This window comes from Antechinus flavipes, chromosome 3 (assembly GCF_016432865.1).
Source record: "Antechinus flavipes isolate AdamAnt ecotype Samford, QLD, Australia chromosome 3, AdamAnt_v2, whole genome shotgun sequence".
Classification (NCBI taxonomy): domain Eukaryota; kingdom Metazoa; phylum Chordata; class Mammalia; order Dasyuromorphia; family Dasyuridae; genus Antechinus; species Antechinus flavipes.
This window is the reverse complement of record NC_067400.1, coordinates 461,584,837-461,600,137: the sequence shown is the minus strand read 5'-3', so window position 1 is coordinate 461,600,137 and position 15,301 is coordinate 461,584,837. Positions and strand designations below refer to the sequence as shown.

The 15,301-nt window shown below is 34.1% G+C and overlaps 1 protein-coding gene across 3 annotated transcripts in view; it reads left to right on the top strand.

The window, feature by feature from the left end:
• SGCG (sarcoglycan gamma) overlaps positions 1–15,301 on the top strand; it is a 328,977-nt gene that overhangs the window by 110,384 nt on the left and 203,292 nt on the right. The gene's annotated exons all lie outside the window — the stretch shown is intronic.

Below are 15,301 nucleotides of genomic sequence, written 5' to 3'. Positions count from 1 at the left end.
GGACTCCACATTTTTTGGTTTTTTGGGGTTTTTTTACAGTTCTTATATTATGTTAACTACATCAATTTTCTTTTCTCCAATTCCATGAATAAGTAAATCACAATCTTTATCACAGTTTGTTCTTCCTGACCTCAAAGCTTTTTTCTGTCTATGTGTTATATTTTCCTCATAGCTGCAAAGATGATTTTCCTCAACTATAAGTTTTATCATGTTACTCTATAAACTCCACTGGCTTTCTATTCTCTCTAGGAAACAATACACATACAACACATATATAAACACATGCACCCCCCCCACACACACACACACACATATATATATATATATACACATAACATAAATATACATGTATTATGTACTCCTCTGTTTTGTTTTGAAAATTCTCCACAATTTAGCCTCATCTAACCTTACACCACTCTCATTATCCATTACGTTCCTTCCCATATTCTACAGATCTACTTAAACATGTGTTCTTGCTGTAACTTACACATGGCAATCCACCTTCTATTTTCATCCTTTTCACTGGCTAAACCCAATTCCAGTAATAGAAAGTATTTTCTCACCTCATAGAATCCCTTCTCTCAAGTCTCAGTTCTAGCTCAACTTGTATATGAAGCCTTTCCTGATGTCCAATTGCCAGTGCCCTCCTTCCAAAACTATTTTGTATGTATTCTGTAAATCTGTTGCCTAATCTGATGAGCTCCTTGAGATCAAGGACTGCTGCATGTTTGTTTTTATCTCCCCATCCCTGGCACATAGAAAGCATTTAATAAATACTTGTTAGTTGGTTAATCATAAGTCTGAACAATATAAATATAGAAATAATAGGAAACATCATCAATAATGCTAACCTATAATTAGCTCTGGGCAGCTTCTCAAACTTTCATTAGAAAGTCAGTTTGTTAAGCATATTTAGTAGTTTCTGTGCTCAGCACTGTATTGGGTATCATGGGAATACAGATGAAATACAGGACTTAGTTCTTTATCTGAAATTATTTAAAATTTGATTGAGAAGACAAGTCTAATTATGATAAATTATTCCCATTCCCATACAAATTCCCAACAAAATTCATTCCCATATCCCATCATCATCAAGTCCTGTTGATTGTTCCAATGCCACCCATTCATTTCTTCCTTTCAGTCTACAAAATGCCTTATCTGACAGTAGTTTCTTCATCCTTCCAGATTCTCATCCCTCATCTTCTTTATTTCACATCTTTCTGTAGAGAACTAACCTTCTTTAATACCCTTTTTGTTTCTGATATCATTCCTCTATCCTTAATTGCTATTGCAACAAATCCCTACTTCTTTGCATGGTTTTCAATCCCTGTGGTAATAAGTGCCCATCTTCCTTCCTAGAGGACCATTTTCATCTCTCTCCCCACTCCCGAAGACTATTCCAATTGGGCAGATCCTCTTCCTATCCTTAGAAGCAGCTAAGGCCATTCCTACTTTCATGCCATCAATCATATTGCTCTCCACATTTATAATGCTGACTTCCCACTCCTGCTTGGCCAAATTCTCTTCTTCAGATTCCACTATGAAGACTTCCCTGTTACAAACATCATTATCCTCTCTCTTTTCTAATTTTTATAGCATTTATAGTCTGTTCCATCCCATTTAATCCTTCTTTAAAAAAAAACATGTCTTTTTTTTTAATTATGATTCTTCACAGCATAATAAGAAAAGAAAGGAATAGAATTAGTTTTAAAAGACCTAGACTGTGATACCAGTTCTGTTTCATACTAGCTGTGTAACTAGAAATGACTAAATCTCTCTGAATCTCAGTTACCTCATTACTAAAACAGGGATAATAATACTGGCCTACCTACTACCATGGAATGGTTGTTAGCATAAAATGGCTTAAAGTTTCGGGGGCAGCTAAGTGGTACAGTGCTTAGAGCACCAGCCCTGAAGTCAGCAAGACCTGAGTTCAAATATGACCTCAGACACTTAACATTCCCTAGCTTTGTGATCCTGGGCAAGTCACAACCCCAATTTGCCTCAGCCAAAAAAAAAAAAAAAATGGCTTAATGTCTTTTAAAATTCTTTGAAAATGAAAAGTTCTAAACAATTAAAAGGTACAATTGCCACTATTTTCATTATTATCACCATTATAATCTTAGCAATTCGCCCTCAAACTTAACTTGATACCAAAATAGTTTATCTTCAACTTCTATGCTTTTTGCATAATGTATTTATTAGCTTATCTGTCATTTGGCAAGTTTTACTTATTAGCTGTATACAACTCTGAGACTTTGATCCACATTCACCTCCAGAATTTCATGCTCTTTGCCTTGTGGAAAACTAACTTTTATCTGCTTCCTGAGTTGATTACAGGATATGTCTTTATGTTAACCAATAAGATTTCATCTCACCTGTTTTTAACCATAGACTTGCATATTAACCAAAATATCAGTTGCCTTCAATATTTAAGAAGAAAAACAAAAGTATGAAACTGTGCTTCGCTATTAATCTCTCTAAATCCAAATCAGTTCTTTTTTTTTTTTTTTTTTTTTTTTTGGATGTGGAACATTAGATGATCTTGAGCCATAAAATGAACTGTTCAAACACGAAGCATTTATGAATTAACAATCATGCTAGAAAATGGAGTAGCATGCTTGGTTGATGAGATGTAAAATGAAAGAAGTTTCAACCAATGAATTATGGCATATTCATCAATCATATTATTACAGCAATAAAGGAGTATAGAAAATAATGTATAAATCTATCACCTTCTCTACTATTTGTTCTTTTTGCATCATTTAAAAGTAAAAGGCCCAACTCTTTCCTTCAACTGTTCATGGACTTCCTACTGAAGTCAATAGAACCTCCATATATAGAATAATTACAAATTTCTGAGAAATAAGATATATGACTCCAATATAAATATGTTGGGTTTTTAGACCCTGAAATCATTTCATATTTAAAGAAGTGGTTCTTCAGAATAATAATGTCTTAGGGGGGGGAGGATGATACCATGTTTATGCCATATTGACTAACTTCTATTACCCTCTGTCAATTTCTAGTGTTTTTAATTTATTTCTAGTAATAGAAAAGATGCAGATGATATAATTTTCATTTGCTATATTTATGTCATAACCTCAGACAACTCTCCACTGTAGTTGCCCATTTTTTATATATTGAATTATAGATGGGAGAGTATAATTAGAGTCCTTTCCAGCTCTAATATTCTTAGCTTCTCATAGCAGCAGTATAGCATTATGGGGAAAGTACGAATATTAGCATTATGGGAAAGTCACACATCTTATTAGAGTCAAGAAACTAGGATTATAGTCTCAGGTCAGATAATTACTTTTGTGAACTTGGTCAGGTCATGGAAACATATATCATTAAAGCTGGGAAGGGCCTTTAGAGAACAGAGTCCAGTTCTCTCATTTTGCAAATAAGGTAGCTAAGGCCCAGAGAGATAAGCAATTTGCTCAAATTTATAAAACATCTAAATAGATAAGGGTAGTTGGGGATGAAGAGTTTTGACTTGAAGCCAGATCTTATGTCCAAAGTATAATGACTGTCCAACTGTACTCCCTTGTCTCCTACTTGTCTCTGAGCTTCAGTTTCATCATCTGAAAATTTGGATGAGAAATAATTTTAAAGCCCTATATAAATTTGAGTTAGTATTGTTCTCCGCTAATATCTTACTATGACATCTTCTCATGGTATTTAAGTGATCTGGATGTTTGAAGGCTGTGCCAATGCACCTAAACCTAAAAAGGCTGAGTCCTCTTTTCTGGGGATTCCTATTAATTATATTTGGGCAGGTTAATAAGCAGGTAGCCTGCTGGGTGATGAATTTTTAGACATAGCAATTCTCAAATTTATTAAATCTTCAAGATTATGTCCTGGATCAATGACAAGATTACTCAGCCTTGTAAAATCAGAGCTCTTTGAAGTATTTTTATTATTTTATTATTTTTTTTTTATTCTCTCTCTCTCAGGTGGGATCAAGGATAGGGAGAATTATTATTATTATTTTATTATTATTTGTATTAATGTTAATTTTTTAAAAGATAGTAATAAGTTGGGGTAATTAGCCCCCCATCTCCCTAAATGATGTCCAAATCAGATTCTATTTTTGTGACGTTCTTTACTTCACTATCACTTCTATGTATTCTGGGTTAAAAGGAAATTAAATAAAATTAATTTTTTCCCTAATTAAATTTTTGTAAGCTATAAAAAATTACCCTGTGAGGTTGATTTTTGAGTTAAAATCATATAATCTCATTTGCGCTACTTCCTCAGCTATAAAATGAGCTGGGAAAGGAAATGGCAAACTGCTTTCATCTTTTTTTTTTTTCAGAAGATGCTTTTATTAAAACTAGGTGACATCTATAATGAGACAGTACCAAAAAGAAAATTGGTCCATGAAAAAACATAATATTCAGGTAACAAAAAGTTATCTGTAACAAAGACACTGCCTAAGTAGGGGGAGGAAGGCCCGTGTCTGAGCTTCCTTCACGTAGTCCTGGCCAGGAGTGGGGCCAGAACTCTGCTGCCCTCCCCCAACAGAGGTTTGTGAGCTGTCATTGTAGTAGTGTAAGGGAAGCTTTTCAGAGGGAGATTCCCATGCCACCGGATATGGAGCAGTCATGGACGGGGGTACACTCGCAAGAGCCTGAGGAGGGTTGGGGAGGCAGGAGTCTGTCAGTTCTGTGGGGTTTGGGAGCCCATGCCAAACCCAACGCCCCTTCTGCACCTGCTGCTCTACCACCCTGCTGTGTTGAGTCTGCAAGCCTGAGATATGCTAACTTAAGGGAAATATTCAATCTAGAAAAGGAATATGGGACTTTCCTGGAAGGAAGCAAGACCATCTCAGCTCCAATGGGCCAGACCCTGGGCCCTGCTGCCTATCTGAGGGGCTGAAGGATTTCAGGTGGGATCAAGGATAGAGACAATCACCAACCCAACAAAGAGCCACTCTAACCCTGGGCTTTCTCATTACCCAATGTCCCCAGGACCTACTATGGGGTGCTAATTAAAGGGGGCAAAAGACAAGAAAATAGAGATAGCCCAGGGTTTTTATCCATTGAGTTTGAGGAGTCTCTCTCTACTGAGGACAAGGTATACTGGGAGGACTGGTGGCCATATCTCCAAGCAATAGCTGGAAGAAATGGATGCCTTTACTGGCAATGACAACACACAGGGGAATGGATATGAAGAAAGGCAGGACTCCCAACCCAAATGCCCTGGCTTAGGAGGAATCCTAAGGAAAAAAAAAAACTGCAAGCATAGGGAGTGTGCCAGGTAGGAACAGCTGTCAGGGAGCAAACTCCAATACTGATGTGAACCCCTACACAGGGCTTTCAGGGAAGAACTAAGCTAGCAGGCCATCCTAGGAACACAGCTTAGGGCTCAAGAAGGTCAAGTGGTCTAAAAGTTCCCATGGGTCCCAGAATGTTCCATTAAGAGAAGTACTCTCATATCTTTGCCAAGAAAACTCCAAATGAGGTTATGAAGTATCAGGCATGAGCAAGAAAACAAGTGAAGTAGAATATGAATAGAGCTCTAGCAACATAGGACTTGGCCTAAGAATTACTATCCTTGTGATCTCAGGCAACTCATTCAATTTTCCTAGACCACTACTTCCCTATCTCTAAAATGAGGAGTTTGGACTAGCTAGCCTCTTAGATCCTTTTCAATTTTAATTCTATGAGCCAATATAAATCTTATGACACTTTTTAAAATTTGCATTTTATTTACTAAACAGAATTTTCATCCTGTCTACTATCTGACCTCTTTCAAAGAACACTGACACTCTGGTTCATTTTAAATGACTCTAAATGGTCCAACCTGTACCTGAGCAATAACTCTTTCTATCACATACACAGCATGTAATCATCCTCATTGGGGGAAATGTGTAGTAGAAGGTACCCTCTCCTTCCTGAAGCAATTCATCATTCTTTTGAATACCTCTAATTTTAAGGAAAGTTTTCTTTTATATGATATATTCAATAAAGATATATCAAAACCCAGGCAAGTCTCTAAAACTATAAATTATGGAGCAAGTGCCAATCTTCTTATTAGAAGAAGCTCCTCATGGAAGTGATGATAAATACTCATGAAATCATAGGTGCATTTAGATAAATTAAAAACAAATAAATAGTGTATTGACAGTAATTTTTAGTGGTATGGTATTACCCTTATAGATAGATGTTGCCCTCATAGAAAAGTGTTATAAATAGATAACAGTATAAGAGGTAACACTCTCACACAACTTTCTTATTAATATTAAGGATATTTGATATGGAGTTAGATATTAACTGCTAAGGAAAAGAAATTATGAGAGAAACAAGTAGGAATCAAAAGGGTACTTTCCCCCCCGACATGTATTGAAATCCATCTATAATTTGGTGTATGATCTTTGCCACTTGATGTAAGTAGGCCAAAAAAAAAAAAAAAAACCTCCTACAATCAGTCTGGCAAACATTTCTGAATGTATTTAAGCAGGTTTACAGATAACAGGCAGAGTCTGTTCACTGAGCCCTATTTAGCATTTTCATTTTATTGTAGGGTCAGCCAAAATTTTGATGATATAGTCTTGTCAGTCTAGAATTCATTTCTAGCCCCCAAAACATGATGAGAAATCAGAACAAGCCTTTAGTTAAAAAGTAGTTGGTGTCAGGAAAACCTAGTTGTAAGTCCAACTTTATTTGTTCTCCTAGACAAGTCACTCAACTTACCTCTGCCTCATTTCCCTCATGTATAAAATGAGGAGTTGGATTCAGTCACATCTAATGCTTCTTTGAGCCCAAAATTTATAGTCCTGAATTCCATGATACATGCAAATTTTGATACGTTACATGACTAAGCATGAAACATTTTAGAAATATATTTTTGCCCAATAAAGAAAAGCACTGGGTTTAAAGCTCAGAAAACCAAGAACTGAAAGTTGCCACTGATCACTCTGGACAAGTTACTAAATATCTGCAATCCTCAATTTCCTCATTTATAGAATAAAGATAATAATATTTGTTCTACCTTCCTTCATAAGATTGTTGAGAAGATCAAATAAGTTTATATGTGTTAAATAATTTGTAACCAAGTGCTATACAAATGTAAGATATTACTTATTTATAAACACCTATAAAAATAAAATACATTTTTATCCAGGGTATATTTGATTCAAATCAAATAGATTTATAGTCATGACTTAAATTGAACCCCAAAGAATCAATTTAATTTTTTTTATAAAACCTATTTGTTTTTTATATAAAAGTAATGAATTAATAGTAATAGCTTCTATTTGTGTTTTCTTTCTTTCACTTAATGCATTCACAACCTAAAATATATTAATGGGAAAAGTAACATTATTCCTTTCAAGATTAAAAGAAAAAAGGAAAAAAGAGAGGGGAAGAGTGCATAAAATTGATGCCATGTTCAGAGCCCAATATTTTAAATTCTTAAGGTTGATTTGGCTGAATTAATATACCTAAGTATATTTGATAAAATGGAAATGTCTGTCTTGTTCAAATAATTTCATATACTTCATAAAAGTGTTCACAACTTCTATATTCCTTCATAATTTAAATGAACCGTTTCAAAGGTCTGCTTTTGATATGGTAATGTCCTGTTACTATATAGCATGGCAAAAGTGCCTCCTAAATTAAAATATTCAAATAGAGGAGTGAAGTCTTTGGGAAATTAAATGAGTGATTACATAAACTTTGCTTTACTAAATAACTATGATTATTCAAATCTATTCTTCACTTGACTGTATAAAATAAAATTACTTTTATAGCTGCTGACCAGAGTTGCTTACCCAATGGCCTAAGGCCAGATATAGTCATTTCTTGAAGTTCCTGCCTTAAAAAATACCAGCATATATTATTGTTCTAAAATGTAAAGTGGACTCTTTCTAAAAACTAAACATCCATGTATTTAGCTTATGAAAAATATGTGTTCAAGTTATGAAACGTCAAAATAAAATTTTATAGAAGTGCCCTGAGTTGAAGCAAAGCCATCCTAGATAAAATTATTGTAAATGAGATTTTAACCTCAAGTTGAGCTAAACAGAATAAATTAATATCTACTCAAGTGGAGTGGTTCTGTTATCACAGAACTCTCTGAAAGTCTTTCTCAAATAAGGGATTTCACTCTTATCCCTACCCCCCAGAGAGTTAAGGAAAGCTTGAATTCTTCCTACAAAGATGGTGCATGTTTTCCATCATTTTCTTTTCTTAGAAGAAACCTGATCCCTTATATGTCTACTGTAAGTTATAATCTACTAATAATAAACAAATATGTTTGATAAGCTACAAGAGAATTTGCTGTATTGTTGAAATGCATAAGTTTGATATTTTACCATATTCAATTGGTAAGATTAATACTTAAGTAGTCCTTTATAAGTAGCTCCCTTTTTAGCCTCCTTATTCCTATACTCCTAATCCATAAGGTGATTGTCTTTTCTTTATAAAATATACTAACTACTTCCATCCCTATATCTAGAATGAGCTCTAGTCATCAGCTCCATCAGGCTCTAAGGAAACCGGGTCTTTTTAACTTCAGTACAAGGTCTAATACTAATGCTAAATGATGAAGAAAAGGAATTGACTATCATGCAGACATCCAAAAATTATGGGTGGATAGTCCTATTCAAGTATAAATCATTTAAGAAACATATCTTTGTTCTGGTATTCATCTGATCTCTTAACCTGGAAGATGTCTCTATGGATTCTATCCATGAGAATTTTCCAATGAGAATTTTTTGTAAATATGAATATTCCATATTCTATGCAACATGTCCCTGCTTGGGGATAAAACCCCAGTCTTCCACATGGGCAGAGTGTGTAATTTTCTTTCAAATAGCTGTGTTCTTTTAAATTACAGTTTCCTGCCACTGGCAAGGAAAAAACAGAAGGCCAGACAATGGGGACTGTTGGTAGCAAAGAAGTAAACATCAGGGAAGCTATACAGGTTCAGCATTGATTCAGAAACTAGAGATTTTTACAACATAGATATCAATTCTGAGTGTTATAATTGTAATATAAGAAAAATCTAAGGCAATGCTTGTTTGTCTGGGTTTTTTGTTTGTTTGTTTGTTTCTGATTTTTTTGGCTAAGGCAATTGGGGTCAAGTGACTTGCCTAGGGTCACACAGCTAGGAAAGTGTTGTGGCTGAGATCAGATCTGAACTCAGGTCCTCCTGATTTCAGGGCTGATGCTCTGTCCACTGTGCCACCTAGCAGCCCACAATGCTTGTTTTATATAGCATAATGCTGGTTGAAATAAAATACTTGAAGAATTGTCATTGGTAGTTCAGTGCCATTTAGAAGGAAATCTCTAAATGAGTTCTTCTCTGACGCTAATATTTTTATCAATGATTTGATAAAGGTATAGACAATGCTTAGGAAATTTACAGGTGACCAAAGCTGGGAAGGATTTTAAAAGATCTTGACAGCTTAGGATACTGGGTCAAATTGAAATTTCATAGATATTGTGATAAAGTCTTATAGTTCAGCTTCTAAAGTCAAAGACAAGATGGGAGAAATATGACTAAAGAAAAATTTATTTACACACTGAAGGGTTTTACTGGACTGAAATTCAATGAATCAACAAATAGTGAGCTGTAATGACCAAAAAAGGCAATGCAAAAAAAGAGAATATTCCTATTGTATTTTGCCTTGACCAGAGTACATGTGGAATATTCTGTTCACTTTGGGGTACAACATAGTAAAATGGATATTGACTAAATTAAAGAATATTTAGAAGAAAGTGACCAAATGGCAAAGGGCATTGAATTCATGTAATAGAAGTATTAGCTGAAAGAAGTGGAATATTTAGACTAGAAAGTCAAAAGCTGGTGGGGTAAGGACACTATTTGAAAGTGAAAGAGAAATTAGACATGTTCTGCTTAGACTCAGAATATAGAAATAAAATCAATGAGGGAAAGTTTCAAAGAGACAGATTTAGACATCATGTAAGCAAAATCTTCCTAATAATTATTGTGATCTAAAAGTGGATTGGGTAGTTTGATGATGCAGTGACAAGTGGGACAATCTTGGAGTTAAGACGATGTTAGTTCAAATCAGACATTTACTAGACATATAACCTTGAACAATTCACTTAATCCTATTCAACTCAATCTGTACAATGAACTAGAGAAAGAAATGGCAAACCACCTCAGTGTCTTTGCCAAGAAAACCCCAAAAGATGTCACAGAGAGTTGGACACAATTGAAATGGCTCAACACCTACAAAAATGGACTAGACTGTCATAATAGATGGTGCATTCCCCTTCACTTGAGAGTCTTCAAGAAAAATCTGAAAATCTGTATACCAAAGAGATAAAACAAAAAGATTTGGGGTAGGGGTGCTGTTTGTATAAAAATTATTTATGGTAGTTCTTTTTGTAGTAGCTAAGAATTGGACATCAAAGGGCTGCCCATCAATTGGGCAGTAACTAAATAAGATACGGCATATGGTTGTGAAAGAATATAATTGTGCTATAAAAAATGATTACCAGTCAGATTTCAGAAAGGCCTGGAAATATTTACAGAAACATATATAAAATGAAGTAAGCAGAACCAGAAGAACATTGTACACAATAATAGCAATATTGTACAATGGAGAACTGGAAATGACTACACTATCCTCAGAAATACAATGATCCAAGACAATTCCAAAGGACTAATGATGAATCATATTATCCAGATCCACAGAAAGAACTGATATTGTCTGAGTATAGACTGAAGCATACTATTTTTCACTGTTTCTTTGTTCCTTCTTTCCTTTATCTTTTTTTCTTTTTTCATTCAAGTCTTCCTATGGAAAATATAGAAATGTTGCACCTGATTGCACATACATAACTTATATTGCTTACCATCTCAAGGGCAAGGGGAAAGAGAAAAATGGAAAGTAGAATCTGGAACTCAGTCAAAAGAATGTTTAAAAATTATTTTCACATATAAATGGGGGAAAATAAATATTATTAAGTCTGGAAGGTTATTTGTCATGTGTGATGGAAAGAGAATTCTTGGTGAAGCACAGCTTAGACTAAATGGCCTCAATCCCCTTTCTAATTCTGGAATACAAGAATAGCAGCATTTTTTAATTAGAGTTTCAGAAAATGATGTGAATATAAAAAGTCCTAAATCGTTGCCCTCTATTTAAGCAGGACTTCTTTTAAACCATCCCTAAAATATAATTGTATATCTTCTCTATAATTCAGAGAAGTCTATTTCACACTATGTCTTGCTAATGATTCACTGTCTTTATAATCAGATATTGGCATGTTTAGTGCAGATTTATTTTCAGTGTTTCTTTGAAGAAAGGGAAAATGGTTATTGACATCCATACAGTAGTTTTTCATGATTGACATTAAGCCACTTATTCTGACTGAGAAATTCACTGAAGTGTATCTCTGAAATCCTATATTTTCACATATCATTATATTCACAGTCAGCAGTAATTGTTAAGAAAATGATATAAAATAAAGTCTGGTAAATAGTTGAAATTTTGGTCATTTCCATAAACATCAATGTGAGAGAAAATTAGATACATATTCAGATTGTAAATTTGTATGTATTATTTCAAATCCTTCAGAATTCCTTACTGCTTTATAAATAGAGGGTAATTGCAAGAATCTCATAAAGATTTTTAAAATGGTTTGCTTAAATTTAGCAGTTCAGCAATGATATAATTTAATTGTGGTTTGTAAAATTGAGAGTGCTGGGTACATTGATCTTATTCCCAGGAGCAAAATCAAAATCTCTGTGAATCCTCTGTGAATTGAATTGTATTCAATTAAGTTTGTCTTCAAGAAGTCTTAATTGTAGATATTTAATTGTAGGAAACTGGAGCTCATGTCATTTTCAATTCATTTTGCTTCTGGAATGGAATCACCTAACTAATAAATAGCACATGGATTATTTCCAAACATTTGTTCAATGCGTTTTACTCTTTTGCATCAGTGGAGTTGAAACAGATGTTGCCAACTGTTGTTATTGTTAAACAACTTAAGTTGTTCTTATGCAGAATTAATTTGAGCTTTAATGAATGGCTCAGGCTGCCTTCTCTGTCTTGGAAAGAGAGAGAGTAAAGGCAGATGTAATAATTTAACCAATTATGCTCTGGATATCTCTATACAAAGTTTTTCTCTGTTGTCTTTTCATGATGTGAAGGGGGTCCTGGGTTTTTACAGGCTATGATGATAGAACGAAAGTTCTAACAGCATCAATTATGATAGAAATGTTTTGAATAAAGACAACTACATGATAGCATGGGTAAAGTACCAGCCCTGGATTCAGATATCATTTCAAATATGGCCTTAGACACTTGACACTTACTAGCTATGACCTTAGGCAAATCACTTGACCCCAATTGCCTCACCTAAAATAAAAAAATTTTCAGTAGAGTCTTAGTGACAGAGTCAGCTTTCTAAAGACTGATTCTGTTAGTTACAGAGAAACTCCAACAGGAGTCTGGCCAACTGATAATGAATTGGTCATGATAACCCATAAAATAAAGGAAAATACAAAATGACCCCTTTCCACTTCAATATCAATGAAAGAGCAGCCGGGGGTTGGAGGGGAGAAATGTAGAGGGTAGCAAGAATCACTAGATTTTAAGATCATTACTAGACTCTAATTTAGCTGTTGGAACTATAAGGTTGAGATCCTTGTTAAATAACTAAAGGAATGAAAAATGCTATTGGAGGAAGTAAATTATAGTCATCCTATCATTCATGTTATACCTGAAACTTGAACAAAGGTATAAGTTGATGAAAAGATATCTCACATGTTCTCCTTGGAGAGTCAAATAAATAAATTGGTAAATCAGCTGATTTTCTTGTGTATCCCAAAGCAATGGTAAACATTTCCTGGAATATTTAGTTATCTCTTATTATGGTTCTCTTGAACAACAAACATCTAGGCCAGGATTTCTTAACTTTGTCTTGCATCATGAACCCTTATGGAAGTCTGGTAAATCCATGGACTTCCTTCTCAAAATAACATTTTATTACATAATATAAAGTTTGTAATATAACATTACAAAGAAAGTTATCAATTATCTTTAAACCAATTCATGGACTCCAAATTAAGAGCCCCTTGTTTTAGGTACTAGGAGTATAAAGACAACACTGAAATACTCTCTGCTCTCAAAGTTTTGGTCATACATGGACAGACAATATACACATAAATAATGATATACAAGATAAATATGAGGTAAATTTTTTGAGTGGGTAGAGTACTAACATTTGAAAAAATCAAGAAAGGCTTCATGTAGAAGATACCATTTCTTTTTAGTCACCCTAGTTCACAAACTTGGCATCATTTTTAACTCCTCAATCTAAATCACCCTACATATATAGTCATTAAAGCTTATCATTTCTATCTCTACACTTTTTTGTACACTTATACGGTCACCACTTTCACTAATGCCCTTATTATCTTTTAGCCAGATTTCTTCCAAAACCACGTAATTGATTTCTCTGCCCCAACCCCTTCCCTCTAAGCTATCCTCTTGTTCAGTCATTTTCGATCAAATCCAACTCTTTGTAATCCCATTTGGGATTTTGGAATGGTTTGTCATTTTCTTTTCCTTCTCATTTTACAGAGCAAGAAATAGAAGAGGGTTAGATGATTTACCTAGGATCACACAGCTAGTAAATTTCTGAGATCAGATTTGAACTCAGAAAGAGAATCTTTCCTTATTCCAGGCTCAAAACCCTATCCAGTGCACCACCAACCTACCAAATTCTCTTAACATTTGTCAAAGGGATTTTCCAAAAGCTCAAGTCTGACCATCTCACTTATATTTCTGTTCTCTGTAGGTTAAAGTTTAAGTCATTATATTTAACTTTTAAATCCCTTCATTTATTTGTCCTCAACCTTCCTTTCAAAATTTATTACATATCACCCCCCTGCCCACATTTTATGGTGTAACTAAATTGGCTTTCTCATAGTTCCCCACTCATAACATTCTATTTCTCATTCTGTGCCCTAGTACTGACTATGCTCTGTACCTCGAAATGTACTTCCCCACACCTCTTCCCAGCCTCTTAGAATCCCTTCTTTCCATCAAAATTTATACAGGATTTTAATTCATGTCTTCCTGATTCCAAGACAAGTACTATCTCTACTGTACCACCTAGCTGCCTCTATTATTATATCAATTATAAGCACTTTTCTTCCAAGTCTCTCTGTTTTCAGACCTTTCTGGCCATAAGACAAATAATAACTCATAACCAGTTAACATAACAGCAAAGGAACCGATTACATTAACATTCATCAAATGTTTCTATTTGACTATATGTTAAAGAATATTACAATTTCTGAAGACTTAAAAACAGATTATCACTCAGAGGACAATGGGTGGGTGTGAGAGACCTGAAATACATAATAAATAAGTAATTCTGAAAAATAATAGGAAAAAAGAATGTTATTGAGGGAATGTATGAACAAAAAAGAAGATGGGCTGTTATATGGCTAAAGAAAGGAATAAATGGTGACTAGTCTTTGTGTGAGACTGGTATACTTATGACAAGTAAGATATACTTATCAGAAGAAAATAATTGCAATACCCAGCATATTCTTTGGAACTTCTTTGGTGAAATTATGGGAAGAAAAAGAAAAAAAAAATCCCTTAGAATGGGCAGGAACTGAAGATGTGAGTTCTGCCTTGATAAAGGTAATATGAAAAATATTGAGATCTCAAATCCATTTGAGTATTCCAGAAACTAGATTTTAAAACTTTTATAATGGGGGGGAGGGAGGTTAAGTTAAGATTCCATATTTTATTCTTTTTTTTTATTTTTCCAAATACATGCAAAGATAGTTTTCAACATTCACCTTTGCAAAACCTTGTGTTCCAAATTTTTCTCCCTCTTCCTCTCCTCCCCTAGACAGCAAGATTAAACATATGCAATTCTTCTAAACATATTTCCATATTCATCATGCTACACAAGAAAAATCAGATCAAAAGGTAAAAAAAAAAAAAAAAAACCACAAGGAAAAAAAAATCCAAGCAATCAATATCAACAATTAAAAGTGAAAATATGTTTGATTTTGATTTTGAAGTTTTGATCCATATTCAGTCTTCATGGTTCTTTTTCTGAATGTGGATGGTTCTTTCCACAAGTCTATTTAAATTGCCTTGAATTCCACATTTTTTATGAAAATTTAAGATAGGATTCAATTTTTTTAATTGCATATTTCTTTTATGATATGAGTTTATTATTTCCTTATTATTATTACCTTATGTAAAGGAAATTATCTTGCAAAAATACACCAAAAAATAGATTTAGAATTAAATCTTGACTCCATCTTTGGCCAGGGCATATAA